This window comes from Petromyzon marinus, chromosome 15 (genome assembly GCF_048934315.1).
Source record: "Petromyzon marinus isolate PM22_M1 ecotype Great Lakes invasive population chromosome 15, UKy_Petmar_22M1.pri1.0, whole genome shotgun sequence".
Classification (NCBI taxonomy): domain Eukaryota; kingdom Metazoa; phylum Chordata; class Hyperoartia; order Petromyzontiformes; family Petromyzontidae; genus Petromyzon; species Petromyzon marinus.
In genome coordinates this window covers 11,989,658-12,015,175 of record NC_133681.1, presented here as the reverse complement: position 1 = coordinate 12,015,175, position 25,518 = coordinate 11,989,658, and the positions used below count along the sequence as shown (strand labels likewise).

General features: G+C 45.2%; 1 protein-coding gene across 3 annotated transcripts in view; it reads right to left on the bottom strand.

Moving 5' to 3' along the window:
* Nucleotides 1-25,518, bottom strand: part of LOC116942666 (zinc finger protein 40) — a 107,679-nt gene that overhangs the window by 77,120 nt on the left and 5,041 nt on the right. Inside the window, exon 1 of one of the 3 annotated variants that reach the window (XM_032954856.2) lies at nucleotides 15,502-15,652. The exons of the other annotated variants lie outside the window; for them this stretch is intronic. The gene's annotated coding sequence lies outside the window, so the exon portion shown is untranslated. Of the gene's footprint in view, nucleotides 1-15,501; nucleotides 15,653-25,518 lie in introns of those variants that run through there. 3 annotated transcript variants of the gene reach the window in all.

The window sequence follows — 25,518 nt, the reverse complement described above, 5'->3', positions numbered from 1 at the left end:
TAATCTCTTGGCATATATATGGCATATACTGTATATATTGTATACTACTACTCTCAATTGGCTGGGTCACCTGAATGTGAGCAGTGTATTCCTCCTGGTCAGGTATCTTCACCAACGCGAACTAACGAGCGTGGTAGGGTATGGTGAAATGTCTTCGTCCAATAGCAGTGCAGCCCGTACCTCGGTCCTCAAGTCACGTGCAACTCTGATTTCATCATCCATGATGACAACAGGGTAGGTGTAGGCAATGTTATAAATCATGGGTAAGAATAGAACACCTTGATTTGACAATACCTATGTACAACGTGCTTACTTTCATCTGATGAAATTATATGAAGAGGCAAAACAAGGTTCGCAGGGCGTTTGTAAAGTTTAACATGATGGTGAAAAATAACATACCGATGTGTCTGAAGAAAAAAATATCCTGGCTACAACACGACTCTGAGATATTATACCTACTATAATCACCCAGGAATGTCCTTAACGCTAGTGACGTCACTCCACATCGAACAGCCCCCCTCATTAATAATTATGAACAGGTGACGTCCTCCAAATAGACCCCCTCATTAATAATAATTAGCGGGTGATGTCACACCACATGGGGGGGGGGGGGGGCGAGGCACTTCCTCCCCCCTCCTCGGCGTCAACTTACAACCCTCACTACAAAGGCAGAACCCTCACGTCACGCGATCTCCGTAACGCTATTGAGACATCAAAGTAAAAAGGACGTCGTGATGAACAAGGGATTATAACCTTCAAATGAAATAGGTCTGTGTCACCGCATCTTCACAAATTGCACACGAATGGATGCAATGAATATCACGTCACGGTCTGCTTTTCGCTTGCAAGTTTCAGATTTACTGCAATACACCCGTCCTTGGGCGGGCAAAAGGCTCGTTATTATTAAGGAAACAGACGACAAACCGAAGCAGCGTGCAAAAAAGCGTGCAGTGCGCACAACTCAGAATTAGGTTGACAGGAAGAGAAACACAGATTAGAGAACATCCACAGTTTAAAGACATAATTCAAACTGTGAAGAAAATAAAGTTGGCTTGGGGGCAGGACACTTCGCTGGAAGGGATGAAGGTGAAGAATACTGACGGAGTGGCAGCCAAAGCATGGAACACGTCCGAGAAGTCGTCTACTAGGGAGACAAAGTGTGAGTGCGAGATAGTTACATCACAAGGACAATGAGAATTTGCATTGGCTTGGGGAGGCCTGCACCTAGCAGTGGATAGATAATGGCTGATGAGTTTGATTAAACAATGTAACTTTAAAAAAAAATTTTTTTTTAATAATGTTAACAAAACTGTGAATACCGCAGTTATATTTTCCTACTTGCTGATGTTTGAATATGTGAGGTTTGCCTGTACCCACAAATACTCATATCTGCATGTACAGTCTTTAACATGCAGTTTACAGCAGACACTTTGGAAACTCCCTGAAAATAGTATCAAGCCTTTGACCCCATAAACCCTGGCCCAGTGGAAAAACATTCTGACAATTGGCATTAAGGATCCCTAACCTTAATCATTCATTTAAAGTTGTCATTTGTATCTGGACTGTCATCGAAGGACCACTGGCTAACTTTCATGGTTTGTTTTTGTTATAACGTTCTGACCCACCTGCAGAAAAAATAAATATTCTGATTCTGTGTCACAATACAGGTATTGCAAAGCGGCCAATCCACTCACGACTGCGAGGAAATGCAGTCAATGAAGCAGTCAGATCATATCCTCGAAATTAAACCACCCCACAATCAGTACAAACTGACGTTATCGGCCCCGCTTAAAAACATGCGCACGACCTGATGGGTTTGTGTTTTCGGAAAGGTAACAAAAGTACTGTAAATATAAAAAAAAAGATTTACAATGAAATTAAACAAATATTTTACCGAAACCCATGTTCATTTTCACAATGTTGCATGAGTGGTATTTAACACTGGCACAAAAAAGAGGAAGAGAAAAGACGAGAAAAATGCCATTTCAAAATATTTTTTCGTTGTATATTATTCTTTTTCAGCTATGCAAACACCAATGGCTGACAAGTTTGAAAGTTTGGATGGAATTTGCAAGACAAGTGGGTGAACGTATCATTTAGAGTGTGGACAGCTTAGAGCATTTTTTCTTTTTCCCAGTGGAACAGAACTTCTGTTGTCACTTGAGCATATACACAGAATATTTTTCCTGCACATATAATATACACAGCATACATACATACACCATTTCGTATATTTATTCCAGACCATCCAATGCAATCAATGGCATATCTTTAACAACCACTAGACCACCCAGTACCACCTCTACACCGGCACCACACAATCCCACCCAGCGCCACCATTATCCTACCCAGCGCCACCACTATCCCACCCAGCACCACCACTATCCCACTCAGCAATACCACGATCCCACCCAGCGCCACCACTATCCCACCCAGCACCACCACTATCCCACTCAGCAATACCACTATCCCACCCAGCGCCACCACTATCCCACCCAGCACCACCACTATCCCACCCAGCGCCACCACTATCCCACCCAGCACCACCACTATCCCACCCAGCAATACCACTATCCCACCCAGCGCCACCACTATCCCACCCAGCAATACCACTATCCCACCACCCAGCAATACCACTATCCCATCACCCAACAATACCACGATCCCACCACCCAGCGCGAACACTATCCTACCAAGCCCCACCACTATCCCAGCCAGCACCACCACAACTGCACTTCTAAGGACCACTCGGAAGCTGATGTCCTAGACCCGTGCAGCAGAGTCTGTCTTGAATCCCCACTAGGTGGAAGCGGGAAAGGCTGGCGGTGTACCTTCTGTGTGGAGCCATTTCGCACATTGTTGCGTATGAAAGACCATCGCTGACTCACGGGCTTTGACGTCCCACACTGGGCGAGTGCTGCCGTTTGAAGTGTGTGGGACCATGGAATATCATGAAACTAAAAAAACTACGGTGCGGGGGTGCTTAATTGTTTAATTTCCCACCAGAATGATTTCACTTTAACGCCCGATTACGGTAACTTGGCGTGCGTTGTTGACGTGATTGTGCATATGGGGCAAACTGAAAGGCCAGCTTTGCCTAGCGGTGAACACGCTAAATCGGTATATGCATGTAGTTCATGGTCTAATTCCTCTTCCTGCCATGCAAATACTAAAGATTGCAGAGGATACACATTAAAGGCCCTGGCAACATCATCCGTCAAATCAAGCTGTTGTGTGCTCGTGTTTTAAACCACGAGCCAATTTATGATTGATATAGTCGCAATTAATTTGCCACAACTATCTAAAGTTAGAAGACCCCCACCACCAGTTTCCATCGGTTTGCTCAGAACATGTAGAGTTGGTTAATGTTTCAGGAATTTGAAAGCCTAGTCTTATTCGTAATCTGATGAGGCCTAATGATTTTCAAACACAATTGTGCCAAGCCTATGTAGACCATGAAGAGGCATTCTAATCAGTGGAAATTGATGCAGTCATCCAATCACTCACAAACCGAAGCCTATAATAACGACGATTATAAATAAATATATACTTTAAAAACTGGAACAGCTACACAAAGAGTACATGAAGGTGCCAAAATACATAGCAGCAGAGGAGTCGGGCAAAGGGACACACTTTCGTTCAAGTTATTCAGAGCTACATTGGAAGATTATGGGGTTTTTTCCCCGAAAACTGGATTGGAAATACCAAGACATTAATATAAATAAAGAAAACAATAATAAGATATTCAGAAGACTAGTCATAATAGAAATAACAACGCAATATCGTAAATGTTAGAGGGACGTAATCAAGAGGCCGCAAAGTTAGGCTTGGGGGCTAACATGAAAGGCCATGCCTAACGAGTTCACGAAACAATTTGGGATATCTGTCCTAGGCACACAACTGTAAAACACGGCCGAGAATGCGGCGCACCTGGGAGATATATTAAAGGTGGACTCGGATCAAAATAGTGAAAGAGGCAGACGAGAGCAGGTTGGGGGTGCTTTTGGAACAGCTTAACTTGATAACAGAAAAGCAAAACTCCAATGTGCCAAAACGACATTTGAATCAGTGTGTGCATTACCCTCAATAACGAATGGAACGGAACCACAGATGTCGATGAATGAGATGGAACAAACGCTGAGAATGAGCAGAAGCGTGCAAATTTGCACGCTCAGAAATACATTTCGAGACAGAAGTAGGATCACATGAATTAGAGCGGTGGTTCTGAGACTGTTTTTTTTTTCTTCAAGGACCAATTGAAAATTTGCGGGGATGGGGGGGGGGCGTCACAACGGACCACTTCATTTAATTTTTCCCCCTACAAATCAAAGCACAACTCATTTTAAATGGCCAAAGTCTTGCCTTTATAATGCGATGGATGTGCCTGTTTTTGTGAGCTCAGTTCTGTAAAGGCGGTGGCGAGATGTTAATTATCTCACATGGTATACAAAAGGTTGTGGGTTCGATTCCAACCCTGACGCCTGTATTTTTTTAGTTTGCATGTTTTCCCCGTATTCGCGTGGATTTTTCTCCGGGTCCTCAGGTGTTTTCCTTGCACATTTAGAAAATTGCATTCAGAGTGTTTGGTTGTCATACATTTTCACATTACAAGCCACTTCATTGAGCTATCATTTGTGATGGCCAGGTTGCTTCTGAAAAAGAGCTATACAGCTCAATGATCTTTTATCCAGCAATGGACTAATCATGGCTCATTATGAATGTTTCAGACATATGCCTTTCTTCTTCTTCATAACAGACAGCGCTGAGTCACTTTCAGCTGGTGCTTGTACAGCACCATCAGGGCATCATATCCTTCCGTCCCATTTGAAGTTGTCTCTTTCTGTGCAAGCACTGCAGAACAAGTGTCCTTGCAAAGAAAGGCAATTAATCTCAATGGGCTCTCAACTGGTTCAACAAGATACAATTATTCACGGAAAGTTTTAAATGCCTTTCACAAATAGAAAATCTCAAATTGAAGAATGACTCTGAAAACATTTACCGAGGGAAGTTTAAACACCACTCCGGGCCCAAATGGGAATCGGCTCGGCTGAAGAAATATTTGCCGAAAAGCTAAATTGTGAAACTGCTGCCGATTCTCCCACGCCCACCCCCCCCCCCTCCAATAAAAAATATAACTCGATATGTATAATTGATACCCGGGTGTTTTGTAAGTTATACCTAAAAATGCCATGCAACTTTCCATGCTTGAATGGTTGAGATTACAACATTTTGCAAACGTCAACACAAGTCAGGAAGCCGGTGATGCTGCTACATTACTTATTTTCAATTGCAATGAAGGATAAAGTCAAAGTGAATAGTTTAGCCAGTCGGTTGGGTGTTGAGCAATCAGCATCGCTGACTCATTTTATTGCGTCAAATGCTACAAAAGTTAATTCGAAGGTCAAAGGCAAGAACAATGCAACCTTTAACGTCACTCGCTCGGTCAATGGCTCTTCTTCAGAGTTCAATAACATTGCTCAATTTTGTTTGAAATTCCACGAACATATACATCACTTTGAAATGTCCCTGTCCAAGTGTTTAAAGATATTCTACACCATAATCTCCCCATTGCTAGACACTTTGGAATGCAAGATGCACCGCTATTAGGAGAAAACGGAAGAGCCATCTTCCAGAAGTTAATTACAAATGTGCAGCTTTAAAATGGGCAGAGATTTCTTCTGAAACATTACACTGAATGGCTGGTGTTGTCTTCCGTGTATTCACCGTCTTCCAGGATGTGATTTAGAACAGCTTGATTTAAACACATCTTCCCGAAGACAAAGACGGAACTCTAACACTTGTTTTAAAATCCCGGTGGGGGTTGGAGGCGTCTTACATCACAAATTAAGATGCGAATTGGAAAAGTTCCGTGACAGCGATGCGGACAAACAAGTTGTGGCGGGGGATCAGGTTTCCGCACCGAAATCGTAGCAGCCTCCGATGGGACGGAAATGCGTGCGGCCAAGAGATTTCAGCTACAAGCGAGGCCCCGGGGTTCGAGAAGCTCGGCGCGACATTGCAACACCGCGCAAGCACGGCAGATTGGCTTGCTGTGATCAAGAAAAAAAAAACCCGCAACACATTCATCAATAACACAGTCCGAGAGAGGAATATTATATAAAACATGCAACGTTATGAGCAATGGTCCTTATTATTATTATTTTAGCAGGGCAATGACCATCTGCTATTAAGAAGGGTCGTTTCCCAAAACGTCGCATGTATATTGTGTTTCCAATTCAGGACGGTGTTTTTAATGAGTATGCCTGCGGAAATGGCCTATCGTCGTAGCTAAGAGCAATTGCCCTGCCTTGAAGAAAGGCCATTGTCTGAAATGCCATCTATTATATAATGTCCTCTCTTTAGGGCATTGTTATTGACGAATGTGTTGAGGTTTTGTTTTTTAGTCTGCTTGTGCACCACTGCCAATGCAGTATCACAACGTTTTAGTTTCACTTGAATCAAAGCCACGCACACAAAATGCAGTGGGAGGGGGAGGAGGGAGCAGCAAGAGGAATCGGTGATGTGCCGCACCGTCCTGCAGACACAAAAAATTCCAATGGGAGGCAGCCCCAGGAAATTCCCCCGCGTGAAATTACTGCCACGGCGAGCAGAGTTTTCAGTGAAGCGATGACGCCCGGCGTTCTTGGAAAAGCCGTGCCAAGATCTGTCTGAGCCGAGCAGCGCTTAGGGCTGCTCCCTCTCCCTCCCTCGACGCTCCCTCTCTCTCGTTCCCAAGCTCACAGTCCATCTAAGAGTCTATTTAAGCCTCCGATTTCTCTAATGGGTGCTGCTGCCGAGCTGCTAGTGACGTTATGTAAATGTTCAAAAGGTACAGTTCTGCAATTGCTTGCACAAGTCACTACAGGGAAAAAGGCCACACGTCTGTGGGAGCCCTGGGGAGTCCCCTAAAGGGGATTTTGGTTTACCCTTCCATGCCAGCCAGACGGCTTGGAAAAGGCAGAAGTACCCACACTTTACCCCACCACATACATCCTGCCCGATTCACTAATTGATCTACTTGTAAGCAAATAAATGAATTTAACACATTAACTAGAAATGCTATGAGGTTAAAATTAATTAATAGCCCTTTGGCAATTCATTGATGGAAGGCTGCCCACACAGTGTAGGTCATGGAGATGATACAAATTAATTTCAGCACGCTGGTCAGTGCTGATTGGTAAAGGGGGCGCACACCCAGGAACCAGTGCAGATCCCACTTGCACACTGATGTTAGCAGTGGCTCGGAATCAAACTCAAGTTACTGGGTTCAGAGAGCAAGGTGTGAACCACTCTGCAACTGCTCCAGCCCATTTTCTGTTTGCCAAGATATATTACCGCACTTAACAAAAAAAATATCCACATCTCAATCACATTAATTCAGTATCTTATTTGAGCAGGAGAGATGCTATTTTGAATTACCTTCACTTAAGCAAGGGTGACCTGGTAAACAATAGCCAAGTAGGTAAGGAGACGAATGTATTGCTGCATTAATTGCACGGATATTTTTCAAATTTTGGGGGATTTTGGCAACGACACCAGCACACAGTGGCCCATTCTTGTGAATGACATCACAATGCCGTTCGCGGCCACTTAACAACAGAAGTCACAATTTGAGAATTCCATTAACAAAAAACTATTGGGCATCCGGGGACCAATCGAAAAAAGTCGACTGTGGTCGCGCCGAGTTCTGGGACCAATGATTTACCATCAGGCTTTATCCTTGGATGTCTCCGTGGCCAATGAAATCATCGACGTGGCCTCCGCTTCCGAAGGCAGTGTGTTCCGAGAATGTGCAGCGTGCAGCCGAATGGAAGCGTTCCTGAGCGGCGGAAGGGGTGCAAGGGCGGGTGGGCGGGCCGGCGGCGCGAGCTGTGACCCCGTGAAAACTTTATATTTTTTTTTCCGTTGGAAAACTTGAGTCGCTTCTCTTTACAGGAAGTCTTTCTGCTCCCTCTAAGAAAATGTTGCCATGTGCTAATTTGTGAAAGGGGAAGCAGCGAAGGTAAAAAACAAACGTGAGTGTGCACGTACACATACTTTGTATGTTCAGTGGGTTACTTTTTGGGGCAGTGATTGGTGACCAAACTGTCAGGCTCTCTATACTCGAGTCTGATTTAACCTCAGGGAGTTGCCAGAATTTTTTACCCAGGATTGCAGCATCGCTGGATCAGAGGTCTGACAAAATAATTATGATAACCCCGAGCCACCCGGCCACATCAGGAGTTAACATACCCTGATGGACGGGTCTCATAAACACATCTTCATAATCACAATAATTTCCCTTATGCAATAGGGGACGACAGAACAGAAAAACAGTTTTAAAAAATGTTGCTTTTAGCGGAAAAGTAGCCATTGGAATGGCATGAGACTTGCTCTTGGTGGTATTTTTATTTTTTAGGCTGGTTCAACAGGTTATTTGGGAAAAGAAAATGGAAAAATCCAAGCACTTAAATGTATGTTTGAACCTCTCTTGAGCCAAAGAGGGAAAGTCGAGAAAAGGAAAAGGTGGACACGCTGGCATCTCATCTCCGGTCTCCACACTGCATGCCTCTCGCACGCGCTCAGCAACACATCAGAGGTTAAACATGGTGTGGACATCTATCATGCAGCGCGGCCCTATTAATAACCGGGGAATAGAGATCACATCGATGAACACACCCGGCACACGGTCACACACACACACAGAGCACGAGTCGTGACCGGGAAAAACACAAACAAATTGACCGGATAGGTGTGCGCATCTCACAGAGCAAACGTTCCACTGAAGTAAAGAACATTGAGTGAAAAACAATGATTGCTGGAACTAAAATTGTGTTAAAAGGATGTGTTGCTCGGAGTCTTGAGGTCATTGAATTTTCCGCTAGGTTGCTCTTGTACACAGACCTTTTTTAAATGACCCTTCTAAGCAGCAGCAATGGGGGAAAAAAAACCTCAGAGATGAATAGAAAGGTTATAGTGCACTGACAGCCATGCTGAATTACTCATAGGTAAAAGGTGCAGCCCTGCAACTGCATGCTTGTGCCACTGCTGGCAGAAAGCACCTCAACTGCAGGGAGATCAAGAGAGTCCCCTCGACAGGGTATTTTGGCCTATTCCCCCATTTCGGTCAAACTACCACGCCAGGACATTGAACCGTCGACTTCTGCGTTGCAAGTAAAGTGTGCTAACCATTACTCCACTCTGGCAGCATCCGAAAATGTAAAACTTGATAAGTTCACTCTTCACTCACACCGATTCAAGGTTGGTCGCCAATTCAGATCGTACCGTCGCAAGCGTCATCTGTTGGACTTGCACAGCACCGTGGGTATTTCCCCCCACACTACAGCATGACCTAAATATCCGTACGTTTAGCATGTCACTTAAAAGATGACACGGTATCAAAAAGTCACGGTGGGGTACACACGGACATCACCCACCTCCAAGGTCCTGCGCGATGAGGTTCTCGGACTCAGACTGAGAGTACTCGGTAAGAATGCTCCTGCTCGTGACAGCGCCACTCAGCTTTCCCCACAGTGCTGCGTGCGGTGTTTACACAGAGCGTGTGCTGCGACGCTCGTAAGATTCCATTAAGCTAGATGAAAGGGAATCAGCGCTCTTACCTTGGTGTCATTGAGACCGCAGATGCCTCTGCCTCGCCAATTTAAATGACGTGCATGCCGAGGGCAGACAAGGGGAGGGGGAGGCTGACCAGCTGATAATATTAGCGTTGTAATCCGTACGGTCATAAACGATTCGAGGAGTACCACGCCTCAGTCTTCCACTTTTGACCCGAATGCCTAATCAGCTCAGACTAGAAAAAAAAGTGCTAAAATGTAATATGGAAGTTGTAAATGTCGTTGGATGTAATGTGATTTACAAATAAGTAAGCAAAGTGTTAAAAAAAAGTTCAAATTAGACCATGTGCTGGTTCCGATTGCATTGTTACATCGCAGAATGGTTCGAGGTGGCGACGGCTTAGGGGGGACCTTCAACCAGCAGGGGATTGTTCACGGCCGATGATGAGACCCGTCAAGCTGTCATGTACCTGACGTAGGTAGCACTGCAGGCAGATTTGTGACCAGCTTGTGAATGGTGGGTGTTTTACCCTCATACCTGTGGGTTTTCACCGGATATTCAGATGTTTTCCACTTGCAGGAATAAAAAAACCCCATCCCAAAACAGGACCCTTCTGAAAATGTATCGGGGCTCAGTGGGCATTTCCGGGTAAAACAAATACTTTTTTTTAAGTATTAAGAGTGTTACTGTAAATTTAAATTTCCCTGCTCTATGTATACAATGGGGGCGTTTCCTTGCAAAGGAAAATTGTCGATAAAGGCAATAACTTCCAAACATAGCGTATCTCAGCTGTGAGGTACGCAATCGGTATTGTTCACAAGTTCCTGAAAACGACGATTACTTCATAATGCAAAGAACAATAAAGAAACAAAAATCATCGTTGTAATTGTGGGGATGCTGCTGTGGTGGAACGGTGAGCAGACTGGACTTTCAATACAGAGGTCGTTGGCTCGACTTGATCTCCCAGCGTGGAAAGTTGAACGAATGGGACAAGTTTCTTAAATACCTCAGCATCAATCAGCGGAGCAGTGCAATTGGATACATCGCAGTTAGTTAATCAGCTGCGAGCTAGCATGTGGTAGGGTAAAGTGTGCGTACTCCTACCTCATCCAAGACATCTGCACAAGCATGGAAGAGTAGGTCAAACACTCAAGTGGGGGCCTTTCTGCCTGCAGTGGTTTGATCAATTAATTGAGAGGCCCGCACCATAATACTGCTGTTTCACAGCCTCCATGATCTCTTACACGGTACAGCAATGTACAGCGAGGGAAAAAAGTATTTGATCCCCTGCTGATTTTGTACGTTTGCCCACTGACAAAGAAATGATTAGTCTATAATTTTAATTGTAGGTTTATTTGAGCAGTGAGAGACAGAATAACAAGACAATCCAGAAAAACGCATGTCAAAAATGTTATAAATTGATTTGCATTTTAATGAGGGAAATAAGTATTTGACCCCCTCTCAATCAGAAACATTTCTGGCTCCCAGGTGTCTTTTATACAGGTAACGAGCTGAGATTAGGAGAACACTCTTAAAGGGAGTGCTCCTAATCTCAGCTTGTTACCTGTATAAAATACACCTGTCCACAGAAGCAATCAATCAATCAGATTCCAAACTCTCTACCATGGCCAAGACCAAAGAGCTCTCCAAGGATGTCAGGGACAAGATTGTAGACCTACACAAGGCTGGAATGGGCTACAAGACCAGTGCCAAGCAGCTTGGTGAGAAGGTGACAACAGTTGGTGCGATTATTCGCAAATGGAAGAAACACAAAAGAACTGTCAATCTCCCTCGGCCTGGGGCTCCATGCAAGATCTCACCTCGTAGAATTGCAATGATCATGAGAACGGTGAGGAATCAGCCCAACAGGGGATCAAATACTTTTTTCTCTCACTGTATCAATTATCCTTGTAATTTAATGCTATAGGCACTGGTAAATTGAAATAATTTAACAATTTTCACAACGTACACGATAGTGTAGCTGTGCCGTTTTGCTTCCTTGTTGATGTTGTTCTCTGAATCAACTCTGCCTGTAATTTTACTTGTACAATGTCAGGAATGTAGGCCTAGCAAAATAGATCACCCATTTCAATAAACTTTCCAAAGGCTAAAATAAAATCGATCAACGAGAGTCGGGGACAACACCATAAGGTCCTATTGACTGTTCATGAACTTCAGTCCCACCATCGCTGCGTTGCAATGTAATGCAACAGAAACAAATGCATTAGATGTAATGAATGAAGGAGGGTAAGGGCTCAGCGTGAAGTCCGGTGAAGCTCGGATCAGGGTGTTAAAAGGGCTTGCTCTAATGCTGGATCGAAGAGCTCAGCTTTGAGGTGTAGAGTCATCATTTAGGCTTAAGCAGTTAGCAGATTCCACTTTTAAACTACTGCAGTTTACATAATACAGTCAAGGAAATAAACTTAATTGGTTTAACTTATTTATCTAAATTTTTCCTCAGGAGCGAATTGGTGGCTGTGGGTAATTAATAAATATAGAGATGCATCGCGTGAAAGTACATTTTATTGATATGGATTGCGTTCACAATTTGCTCAGAATTTTCAAACTTGACATTTCATGTATGGCAAAGCACAAGATCACCCAATCTTGCAAATGATGCAAGTCGAGCCTGTACTATCAATTTTATAGTAGACATAAACCCTTAAAACTTTCCCATATCATTTCTTAGTGGTTGAGGTAATGGGACCAGCAGGGAAATGAATAAACTTGGCATCTGTGCACTTCGCAAACAAAATATTTCCATACTGCATATACCAGCTTATACGTCGCATTTTATTGAAGAAATAATTTAATGCATTGTTAAATATGTTCAATAGTGGCAGTTAATGTGATCGTGACATTTAAACACTGAATTTTTGCTCACAACAGCTGATTTTAAATGTTTGCATCTTTTACATTTCCATTTTATGTCGGTAAAACTGACCTTTTCGCACGGCCATATGTAGATTTTTATCTCCGATACGCAAATGAGAGAATCACATGGTACATGCGTTTTTTGGAACGTAACTACTTTGGTGGTCAGTTTACACGCTGTAAAACAGTTAAATTCCCAATACAGCCCCCCCTGGTAATATCTGCGGTTACAGACATTGGATATTATTGTAAAATTCGATGTTAAGAGGTTGTGTTGCATTGCACGGAATAGTATGACAACCACTCAAAATGCGCAACAATCTCGTCAGGTCTCAGTAGCTAAGCGGGGTTGAGCTTGGACAGATCTTGAATGGGTGATAACCACGCACAAATGTTGGCACAGGGGCTTCGTGGCTACTTGGTTTGGTAACAAGAGGTAAAGTACAGCAATTTACTTTGCCGTACTATACTGCCATGCCCCCCCACCCGCCTTCACCAACTGCCTATTGACCAGAATGGTGAAGTATAGTCAAATAACCCCCAAGAAACTGCAGTACAGTATGACAATGTCCTACTGTGTCCAAATCCAAAAATGCCAAATTACTTTAGATCTCTGGATAATTGGTGTATGTACAAAAACATTGTAAATGTACTTTCATAGCTATGATCACGCAGAACCTTGTTAAAAAAATACTGCAAATGGCCTTTTAGCTGGTAAAAAAAATTATGTTTTTCAGGATACACGGTTTCTGAGGTTCAATGAATGGATCTCAGTTACAATGTTGTGTTAGTTATTTGCTAAACTCATGACGGATACTTTTTTAGTTTCTAGTCTATTCTGTTGTGAGTACTGCACTAACTTTCAAATTATTTGATATTTAATCGGTTTTAACAAACTAAAGATTCGCAATAAAGTTCTAATTTTTAATTGAAAAAAATGTGAACAGTTTTTGTACACACTCATAACAATTCCAAAACCCGAAGTCATGTCTTCACTCAATTATATTAAACTAATGTATATTATAACGTGAAAGAGAAATACAGTTTAAACTGGATCAATGCGTTCTCAGTTTTTTAAACAAATAACGATGATCGATCATGAGTAAAATTATGCTTATACAAACATAAACTGTGCCAGACCAAAGTCAGGACAATTGAACGCTTTACCTGTAACCTTTAAAATATATATACCAGGCAAAGCCCACTGAGGTATTAGCTATTTTTCAGAGGTGACCTGGCCACACATGATCATAGCTCATCGAAGTTGCTGAACTCATCATATTCTTGGTTCTTTCATAGAGCTGTCGGAAAGACAACGTCCTTTCCGACAGCTCTGTTCTTCACCTGAGGACGGCTGCTTGCGTTGTGTTCGAAACGTCGAGAGAATTTTATTTTATTATGTTTAATTTTTATTATTTTATTATTTCCCTTCTACGTGACTTTACCGAAAGAACCAAGAATATGAATCCCTGCAGTCACGAAAGCTTTAAATCGAAAAATAAAAATTGAAGTCATCACATGTTGGAATTTATAGTAGCAGCCAAATAATCTAAACGCACGCTTCTAAAAGCAGAGTGCAAAACCGGAGGAACCCAAGAGAAAATAAATCCACGCGACCATCATTGGGGAGAGAGAACACGCACACTTCAAATATATAAACAGGCATCGTCAGGAGTTCGGGATCGAACCCACGCCCTCCGCTATTGCAGGCGGCGGGGATAGCATCTCACTTTCTCGGGGCCCGTCCCACAAACGACCTATAAACACACAGGGCAACCAACGTGCGTGGACGCGTGAATTAAAGGTCAGTGTGGGGAGAAGGGGGGCAACACGCCACCAATGCAAAAGAAGAAAACATCAGACGGCGGTTGCCTGATGGGGGGGCGGACTGGGTGGCCGACCTGACCGACCGCCGCCTCCCTTGCATCGACAACTTCCCACACTTGGTGGTGGGTGGAGGGGATTTTTTCACAACCGTAGAAATCCCCGAGCAAGCTGGCGGTGGGGGATTACGGCAAGGTCAAAGGTACCTCGCCCCCCCTCCACCCCCCCCCCCGGCTCGCGCGTGCGCGTTTAAAACAAAAACTGTTGGCGCAAAAAAAAATTGAAGAAATTTTAATAAATAACAACTAGGGGAGGGAGAGAGGAGGACGGGGAGGGGGTGATGATGGAAACAAATGTCAACTTGCACAAGTTGATGGCTATGAGGTTGTCGCGGCCTCTGGCTTCATGGTAATTGGGCCGGGGCATGGTAGTGCGGGTCACGGGATTGCGGGACGTTCGTGAGCGGTGCGAGATAACGTTGGCCGTGTGGCTTCCCCACCACGGCCCCCCATCATACGACGAAAAGGATGAAGAAGAACAACAAAAGGAGAAGTGACGGCCGTGTGCGCGGTACAAAACGGCAGCCCCAGCGGTTCGACGCGGGAGGAAGTGACTGTAAACAAACGAACGCGTGCCATGGACAACACACGGGGTCCCCACACTGCTTGTGTACACGGGGCCCCCACACTGCTTGTGTACACGGGGCTACCACTGCTTGTGTACACGGGGCCACCACACTGCTTGTGTACACGGGGCCACCACACTGCTTGTGTACACGGGGCTACCACTGCTTGTGTACACGGGGCACCCACTGCTTGTATACACGGGGCCACCACACTGCTTGTGTACACGGGGCCCCCCACACTGCTTGTGTACACGGGGCCCCCCACACTGCTTGTGTACACAGGGCCACCCACTGCTTGTGTACACGGGGCTACCACTGCTTGTGTACACGGGGCCCCCACACTGCTTGTGTACACAGGGCCACCACACTGCTTGTGTACACGGGGCTACCACACTGCTTGTGTACACGGGGCTACCACACTGCTTGTGTACACGAGGCTACCACTGCTTGTGTACACGGGGCTACCACTGCTTGTGTACACGGGGCCCCCACACTGCTTGTGTACACAGGGCCACCACACTGCTTGTGTACACGGGGCTACCACACTGCTTGTGTACACGGGGCCCCCCACACTGCTTGTGTACACAGGGGTAACGTCACTCATGGGGGGGGGGCCCTCTTACCTCGACGTCTGACTGACCTCACTTTCCCAAACGCCGCCCGCCCACTGCCTCGTGCTGCAGCACGGCGCGCACGCTTCCTGCTGAGCCACCGGAGTTTCAACAGCGTCGTGTGTGTGGCAAGTTGCTGGTGTTGTGTTGGTGGGGGGCTGGGGGAAGAGACGTTGTGGGGGGGGGGAGGAGGGGGCGTGGTGTTGGGAGAGTTTGACGGGGCGGGGATGGGGAGAATTCAGGGGATGACCCCCCCCCTCCCCCCGGCCGTGCCCTCCCCCTGCGTAACGCAAAGCCAACTCGGGATTGGAGTCGTCATGCGCACACGTGGGCAAAGGGGGGGGGGAGAGATGCCCGCACGGGGGACACGGGGACAGGCGCGGGGACACGGAGACTCCCACGGGGACACGGGGACTCCCACGGGGACACGGGGACTCCCACGGGGACACGGGGACTCCCACGGGGACACGGGGCTGGCTCACACACACGGAGACTCCCACGGTGACACGGGGCTGGCTCACACACACGGAGACTCCCACGGTGACACGGGGCTGGCTCACACACACGGAGACTCCCACGGTGACACGGGGCTGGCTCACACACACGGAGACTCCCACGGTGACACGGGGCTGGCTCACACACACGGAGACTCCCACGGGGACACGGGGCTGGCTCACACACACGGAGACTCCCACGATGACACGGGGCTGGCTCACACACACGGAGACTCTCACGGGGACACGGAGCTTGCTCACACACGGGGACTCTCACAGGGACACGGGGCTGGCTCACACACACGGAGACTCTCACAGGGACACGGGGCTGGCTCACACACACGGGGACTCTCACGGGGACACGGAGCTTGCTCGCTCACACACGGAGACTCCCACGGGGACTCCCACGAGGACACGGGGCTCGCTCACACACACACAGGCAGGGGTAGTGGCACACACTCGCACGCACTCACACGCCCGCCCGGGCAGGCAGGCTGCGACTGCTGCAGCTGCTGCTGCTGCACAAGGGAAGGAGTGAGGGGGTGGCGTGCGTGCTGGCCCTATCCACATTAAATTGCTCTACACTTGCACTGCCTTTTTGATTCGCGTGCGTTTCCTTAACGACCGTCGAACACCTCGTTTGTTAGCTGTGCAATATTCCTGAAGGACTCTGAACTCGTTCTCTGCAATGTCGGTGTTGTTGCTGCTGCTGCTTCTCGGGCTTACAAGCAGCACCGCGGATGTCTAGCGTAAAATAGCTGGGCAACTGGCTGAACGAGATCGTCCGTGTAAGAAATAAAATAAACTATAAACGGTCGCCTGTCACCACCAGCAGCAAGTGACGCTTTGCCAGCTAACAGAGTTGTCGTATGTCCGCAGACTTGAGCATACAGACCTCCACTAACCCTGCATTGCAAGCGAGGGAACAACCACGAGTCTACACCAATTGCTTTTGTGGGGTTCGAATCGGTTGTCCATCGGCATTGCCACGGGCGTTTTGCTGCTTTATAAATGGCTGTATATATCAGTAATGAGATGTATGTCAAGGAAACAAAGCTTGCGCTTGTGAAATTGAAGCCCTGGGGATGAATTTATCTCATTCACAGGTGTGTCTCCAAGACCTTGATGAGAACACATGATAAAACTTATTTTTTGCGGAAAGTTTAGTTTCCTTTCAAGCAAGGCAATCTTTTAAAAGGCGTTCAAATGATTTGCCTAATCAGATTCTTATCCCATTTAACTAAGTCGGTATCACCAAGGTCTTCATCCACTCAAGTGATTGAGCTGAACATCGTGTCAAAGCCACTAAGAGCCAGCTTCAAATGGGATCTGGACTTGAATCATGAGTTCCATCGACAAAGGAATTGCAGGTCGCCAAATTCTAATAACTATGGCATGGAGCAACGTCGACATGCATTCACGCCTCTGTCATCCACTGGTATCATTTATTGCCGTGACTCGTTGCCATGGAGCATCGTAAGGAAACGTCCGCTGATGTTGCCTAACAAAGTATGGGTAATTCCGGGGATAGCAGGGTCAGAGTTCAAGGCACTCAGCCCACGTTCCTGTGAAACATATTTGACCTCGACCTGGCCTAGCTGGATTAACGAACAATGACCTGGGTAAGGTGAACATTTTTCGGACAGAAATTCAAGCGTAATGAGGGGAAAGTGCCTGGCTTTGTTTCTTATTTTTAGAGCCGGGACGGTTAGCCGATGAGGTTGATCATTCGAGTGAATACTCTAAACATTTTTTTCGTGTTGAAACACTCCGGTTCATTTCAAAATGGTCTACTCCAGAAAATTATGCCATCGTCGTGAACTCTAGTTAGTACTGTGCAGACATTACCAGCCAGTGGACATAAATCAAACCCCTGACCTAACACAAGCAGCATACCTGCCGACCCTACACATTTAAGCGACAGGCTGCCAATTTTAAAACCTTTTTACTGCAAACAGATTGTCGAAGCAAAAATTGCTTGAAAATGCTTTTCACAAACTTTATGAAGTGGTACGGTTAGCTTTGAAAACCAGTATGCCATAAAATGGATTGTGCAATCGGCAGCCTCAAGTTTAAATGGGTAGGATTGGCAAGTACAAAACTAGCTCATTGGTAAGTTCGCTGACCATTTGGATGCCCAACCAAACACTGGTAGTGATTATAATCATAAAGAATCCTGATGCTGCAATTTATGAAAAGCACACGTGACACACTGTCCTCCCACTACACCACAAAGAGAACTGTGTGAACAAGGCCGACAGAGCCAAGCTCTGACCCTGGAAGTGACCTAAAACCAAAGTGGGGTGCTGCCCAGCTGTTCATTATCATTCTGCAAGAGGGAAACGATGACAAGAGCCTCCCCTTGTCTCTAATGTGTCACAGTAGCGTGGATGAGCGCCGACTTATTTACAGGCAAAGGCTGAGTGCAACATGAGTTCAGTTAATTACATATCAAAAACCTGCAACATGAAAAAATGGCCAAGTGAATTAACTATTATTTTACTCAATTATAAGTTACGGTGAAACTATTCTCATCCACGTTGATGTGGGTGGCACTATTGATCGATACTATATGCGTATATTCATAAAATCAACTCCTGTTATCCATTGTCACCCGCATATAAAGACCAGATAATAGTGGGAATGACTGCTACATCCAGTAAAACATCACTTAATATTTATGCCACACCACTCATGCAGTCCATCCCAAGGAAGCCTATGTGTGCAGAGGGCCTCCACTGGCAGCTGTACCTATGAGGCACAAGGTGACTGCAGCACCAGCCAGCAAGTGTTCTACAATCTGGCTATAGGAGGGGACAATGCTGCTATGTGGCTTTCCAACATAGTCATCTGGAAATACTTAACACATTTTAACCGTGACTCCAGCACATATTTTTTTAAAATAATGTAAATGGAACTTTAACATTAATACTGCAATATTGATTTAAAGCTTTCGTGACTGCAGGAATCCATACTCTTTGGTTCTTTCGGTAAAGTCACGTAGGTATAAAATAAAATTAAAATAAATGAGTTTTACTCCAGGCCACGGCTAAATGTCAGTGGGGAGTGATATCTGAACCAATTGTGGTCTCCCCTCCATTGCCTTCGCCAACCAACACTGTTCTGCGTGCGTGGTGAAGCATGGTCAAACAACGGCCATCACCGACACAGCATGGGGAGACCTTCATCCAGCAGTGGATTGACAAGGGGCTGGATGTTATTTTATGACACTAAATTTGATTTTTTTTGCACAGCACATGCATTAAAAGCATTGTTTTTCTACTGCCATATCATCCTCTATCTGTTGTGGATTTTTGATGTGCAGCATCTGTGACAAAGATGGTAATTTTTATTACGTATGCATGTTTAACTTTTTTTTCCACCAAACGTAGCCAACCGTGCTAATTGGAGGTGGGAAACCTATCTTCCCAAGCAGAGTCAAAGTATGATTTTAAAATAATCCATCTCCACAAATGTAAAAAAACACAGCGCCACCTACTGCTGCATCTAAATGGCTACAGGGTATGAAGTTGTGTTGGAAAGTCCCAAGGAAAGTTAGCCTTTCCGGTCAGGCTATTGTCACAAAACACCCGACAACAATATCAATTTAAAAATATACAGTTTTGTGTACATGCATGCTGATTTAACGTTTGATGAAAAAGGCTTAACAACGCGGTCTATTTAATGGTCTGAAAGTGAACAAGTAAGCGACGCAACAAATAGCCTTGCGTGTTTTTGATATTTACTTGCATGAAATGTTGTGCGATAAAAATGGGATGTCGAAGAAGGGCGAGTTAAATAAGGCAAGAAAATCCTATAGTGGTACCAGGAATCATAATATGATTTGTCTGACAACTGACGCAGGAACTGCACCAATGTAGTCAGTTTAGTCCCATCACTCATCACCAATCGTTCAAATACAATTCATCAATGCAGTGACTGTGCTGGCAACATCACGGCAAACACAGCAAACTCAGAATAAGGCACGGGCAAAGTGTATAGTCACTATTATGTGATAGTTACTAGGCATGTAACATACGCAAATTAGAGGCCATATTGATGAAAGAAAGGCGGTTTTGGGTAGGGCACATTCTCTTGAAGGATGATAGGTCGGTGGTCAAGACAGAAGAGTGGCAGCCAAAGAGGAGATTATGTCCGAGAGGATGCCTGCTGAATTGATACAATGAAACCGGCTCAAGTGCTGATGCCAGATGGACTGTTAGAACACAGGACCTACGATAAGATGACGGCTTGTGAAAGCCTTCATCCAGCAGTTGACTGAGCATGGCTGATGATGACGACGACGACGAGGCATGTGACAATTAACAGATGCGTGGCTACGGAGCGCTGTTTTCTGACTTGAAAAAAACACACCATATAATTCAGGCTGAGGAACCGAACATTTGCGGGCGTGAAAGGGAGCGAGTCTTCTGGCTGCATCCCAAACAAAAACACAAAACACTTGGCACTTCAGCACAAAACGTCCAAGCAGATCACAATGAGTCAAACATAGCAACGGCTCTCGGTGTCAAATTGTCTGCACTCAATGTGCTGTCACGTTAGTAAAAGCAAATTTCGTTTTTTTTTTTCCCGGTCGGTCACCAGACTTTAAGCAGACTCGCAACAATGCCACACACACACACCCGCGGACAAACAGGCACAATGACCAATGCGTAGTTCAGCAGACAAAGTGATGAGGCCTTGCTAGGATCAGCCTGAAGCAGGTAGGATTACATCATGGCTGGAACAGCTCTCGAGAGTTATTCCAGAAATATTCTTGATTTTTTTGTTGTTGTTGTTATCCCACTTCGCAACGCTGGAAACTACCAAACACTGTCGCTATGTACACATGCTGTGAACGATGGGGTGTATTCCTCACCGGTTCACAATGACACCAGTGTGTAGAGGCACTAGGCGGAGGGGACCCGAGGCACGATGGGGATGGGCAAGGTTTAACAAAACGTGTGCAGGGTTACGTAATATTTACCGTACAAAACCCCAAGTAAGGGTTGTCGCTACGGGCTGTCGCTACGTCTTGCTTGAATGTTGCAGCCGCCACGACCCCAGGGGTAAGCCAAGGGTGGAAAAGGTCTCAGAAACACTGGCAGCAAACACACCCACACCAACATGCAGCGCGGTCATGGTGAGATCTGGTGTGCAAACCATGGAAGGAAATGATTAATCAATTCAAAAGAGCTATCGATTTTTTTTGTTTAAGCTCATGGTATATGTATCGGATCGCGGGTGCAAACATTACGTATTTCGGGTCGTGTACTGTATTGTAAGCTTTACCTAATGGGTTCACTTGACCACAACAAACCACTTGTGGCAGCTATATACATTTTTTTTATAAATATTAAAACGATTATTTTGTGCATGACCACAGATAGCAGGGTTTCTGTTTCAAATTAATAATCAAATACATTAAAACATGACACAATTTTGCGTACAGATATTTTCTCTACCCAATACTGCTAGTTTATTTTAAAATTACCCTTAAATTTGTCATTTCCATACCCAACACGCATGTCAAATGTTTGATTCCTCGTTCGAGACTATTTGCTTAATTACTGTAATTATTTTACTTAGTTTTTCCTTTTGATAACCCAGGTCACGCTTTCAAATGAGACTCTCCTGGTTAAACAAAGAAACTCCAATCTTGATTTGAAGCTTTCGTGGCTGCAGGAATAAACTCCACTCAGACTTTCTTAAACAAATACGTTATCGCCTCCCTCGCCATAAATTATTTGAAACAAAAAAAAGAAAAGCAATCCATCTTTATAAAACTTCCACAGCTTTGCAATGGGCCTCAATAAGTTTCTACTCACAAAACCGGACGAGAAGCATCTGGATTAATGTCAAAAGGCACGTGCTCGATTCGCAGCGTGCTACACATGCATTTTTTTGGGGCCACCTTCATCGCCAGCAGGTAAACAGATCCCAATAAGCACTGAGCCATAACGATGGCCACATACTTTTGCCATAACCATTGGGCGTGATGTGTTAGGTATCCGCACATGTTGCCAAGACAACGGAAATAATGTTGAGCGCCTAGTCTGCTTTCAAAACATATTTATCATTTATGAAGGAGGAAGGAGGGGGGGGGGGTTCCTCATAGCTAACATAGCTTATGAATTGGCAAAACACCACACGTAATGGTTTATATTAAAAAACACATTTGACATACACACCAGGGGCGTAATCATGCATACATTTATTTCTATCGATGCTTAAGTTGAGAATAACTACAGTATATGCGTCACTTTTGTACGCATCGATAATGTGTAAGAATCAATGCTTTTTTTGGTATGTATTTACAATGTAGAGCACCGGGAACAATTCGTCGAATGGAAACTTATTAACTATTTTTATTTAGTGGTGGTGGTGGTGGATTACTGTACTCGAGCACCTCTTAAATTACTCTTTGGTTCTATTGGGTAAAGTCACGTAGGTGAAAATAATGTTATTTTTTTATAATGTTATTTTATTTTCACCTACGTGACTTTACCCAATAGAACCAAGGAGTATGGATCCTAGCAGTCACGAAAGCTTTAAAGCTAGAACCTCTTAAATTGTCCAGCCAGCGAGAGATCCTGCCTCCTGAAGACGGGAAACCCCCCCAACAAGCCACGCCCCCAGGGTGATGCAGAAGGCAGGAAACCCCCAACAAGCCACGCCCCCAGGGTGACGTGGCTTATGATGGCGATGATGTCTCCAAGCGCCACCAAACGCGAGAACTTAATTGTAACACCCATAAAAAAACAGGTTTCCAGACCAATGACAACACGACGAGTACAATAAGGGGAGCAAACATGTAGTTTGAAGTCGCTCCGTAAAAAAAATTATGCAGCTCATTTAGGTTTCATGAAACATAGCAACCATTACTTGCGTTGTGTTTGTTTTATGGTTTTCCTATCCAAGCTGCATTGGTAATCAATCAAATACTTTTTTTTTAAACAAATGTATGAACTAAAGCTGAAAAATACATTTAAGAAAGTATGATGGCATGGCAGCAAAAGAGAATGACTAAGACACCGCAAGTGGGTGAACACGGTGGAGATGGAACAATGAGATCAGCCCATTTACACAAGCAAAATTGATTATTCAAGCCCAACATCATGAGCGATGATGACAATGTCGGGGGACCTTCATCCAGCAGTGGATGGATCATGGTTGTTGATGACCTGTTTACAGTATAGCAGTTTAATGTTTAAACACCACATTACAGTTAATTTTATTTCTTTTGGAATCTGAAACACACCGATTTCATCCCGAACGTGCTCTTGGCATTAGGGCACCCAGGAATGGTGTTTGGCAAAGGGTGACCTAAAATCTTATTTTAAGCACTCGCAGCTGGGACAAATTAAATTAAGTGAAAGGCCAAATTTAAAAGCGATTTATATATATAGTCGCCAGGAAACCATCTAACATTCCACACATTAAAACAAATTATTCTAAATCCAGGATCTCCGCTGTGCCTGCCCAGTGCACAAGCTTTACCGAGTCATCTGAGCCAACAAGGCCATTTCACACCAACCTAAACCTAGTATAACCCATCATTGTTGGTATAACCCATTGCCGGATCATGCCACCTGCCGTCAGATTAAACATCGCCCGATGCCCTTTGGAGAGAGACACTTGACCTTTACACTTTAATGTGGCTGTTTCAAGTTGTAATTGAAGCTCATGGACATTCGAGTCTCGTTGCAGCAAATGGCTGCGGCACATTAGGATGCACGCCATCCGCACTTGCAACTAGGAGCACGTTCCTCTTACTGGCAAGCCGGCCACGCCGAACCACTGCCTGACACTGCAGCCACGCTTGCAGTAATCACGAGACACGCGAATATTCATAAATGCAAGTGCGCTTCATGACAGCTTCCCCTCCCCCCCCCCCTTAAAAAAAAACAGATTAACAATGAACAAAGGACCAAAAAACAACCTCTCTCTCCTTGGCTAAGACATCATCAGCGGAAGAGCTTGACGGAGTGGATGGATTTTTTTCTACCTACGCGACTTTGCCGAAAGAACCATAAGAGTATGGATTCCTGCAGTCACGAAAGCTTCAAATCAAGACTGGAGTGGGATGGAGTTGGTGGGACAATACGGTTGAGGCGTTATCAGTCCGAGGATGGGCGCGTCAAGGATGTTGAAGACATCGGGGGGGGGGGGCGTGGATGTGATAGGGGGACGGGGGTGGGATAAGGGGGGGGGACCCCCCTCCCCACCACCACCACGACCCATTGTGCAACGCAATCGACGGCGCGCATGCAGGGGGAAGAGCCCTCAACGGGCAGGGGGTTCCCCTCCTCTCAGGACACCCCCCTCCCATCCCAGTCATGGCTCCACCCTTCGTCCCTGGGGTCTGTGCATTACGTCACCCCCCTGTGGACCGTACCACTCCAAACCGGGGCGACGGGGGGGGGGGTTTGTAATCTGAGGCTTAAATGGAAATTCCTTAAAGACCCCCTTTGGTCGGGAAGCCACACACAAAAGCATGTTAATGAGAGACAACAGTGGCTGGAATATTAAACAAGTGCACCGTTTAAACAACAGCAAACACATTCTTGATTCTTTCGGTAAAGTCACGTAGAAGGGAAACAATAAAATAATAAAAATATAAAACAATAGAATTCTCACGACGTTTCGACTGCAACACAAGCAATCATCATCGGGTGTGAAAACCACAGCAATAATTTTTTTCAAATTTTCTTGCTGTGGTTTTCACACCTGATGATGATTGCCTGTGTTGCAGTCGAAACGTCGTGAGAATTGTATTGTTTTATATTTGTAATATTTTATTGTTTCCCTTCTACGTGACTTTACCGAAAGAACCAACAATATGAATCCCTGCAGTCACGAAAGCTTTAAATCTAAATTTAACAGCAAACACCTTACAGGCACCTATAGATTCAGAATAATTGCAGTTGTTTTGATCGGAGGTGAAAACTGCTCCGTTGTATTGTCAAATGATCCACGTGTTGTACAAAATAAAAACCTCGCTGAATTCATTAATAATTTAGCCTCGCAAAGGACAAGTATTTAGACTACGATTCGGGGAATTACCCCTCACTGCACATCGACCGTGAAAACAAGGCCCCAATCGCACCGCTGCCAAGTCGGTATCACCAAACCACACGGTGTTAAGTCTTTTTTTTGTGACAGTATTAATTATGGGGGTTTATTTTGTTATTTTTACCGGACAAATGCCAAAGAATCTATCGAACGTTTAAACACGATAGGCAGCCGATGGCTTTCACGTACGTGGCCCCTGCTTACTACTCTCCTCCGTAGAGTTATTTCTCGTTTTCATACGTTGTCACCCCTTACATGCCACCAGTTTTACGTAACTTTCCAAAAAGGAGATATTTGGAGCCGACGGGGCCCCCCCCTGCCCCCCCTCCCGCCCCCATTTCGCCTCCCGATTTGCTCGGGGACGCACGTCCTTCACGCCTCGCCGGCTCTTCCACACAAGCCCCTAAACCCTTTGTCCCATCTGCCTCCCTCTCTTGCACGGAACGAGCGATGGATGGGG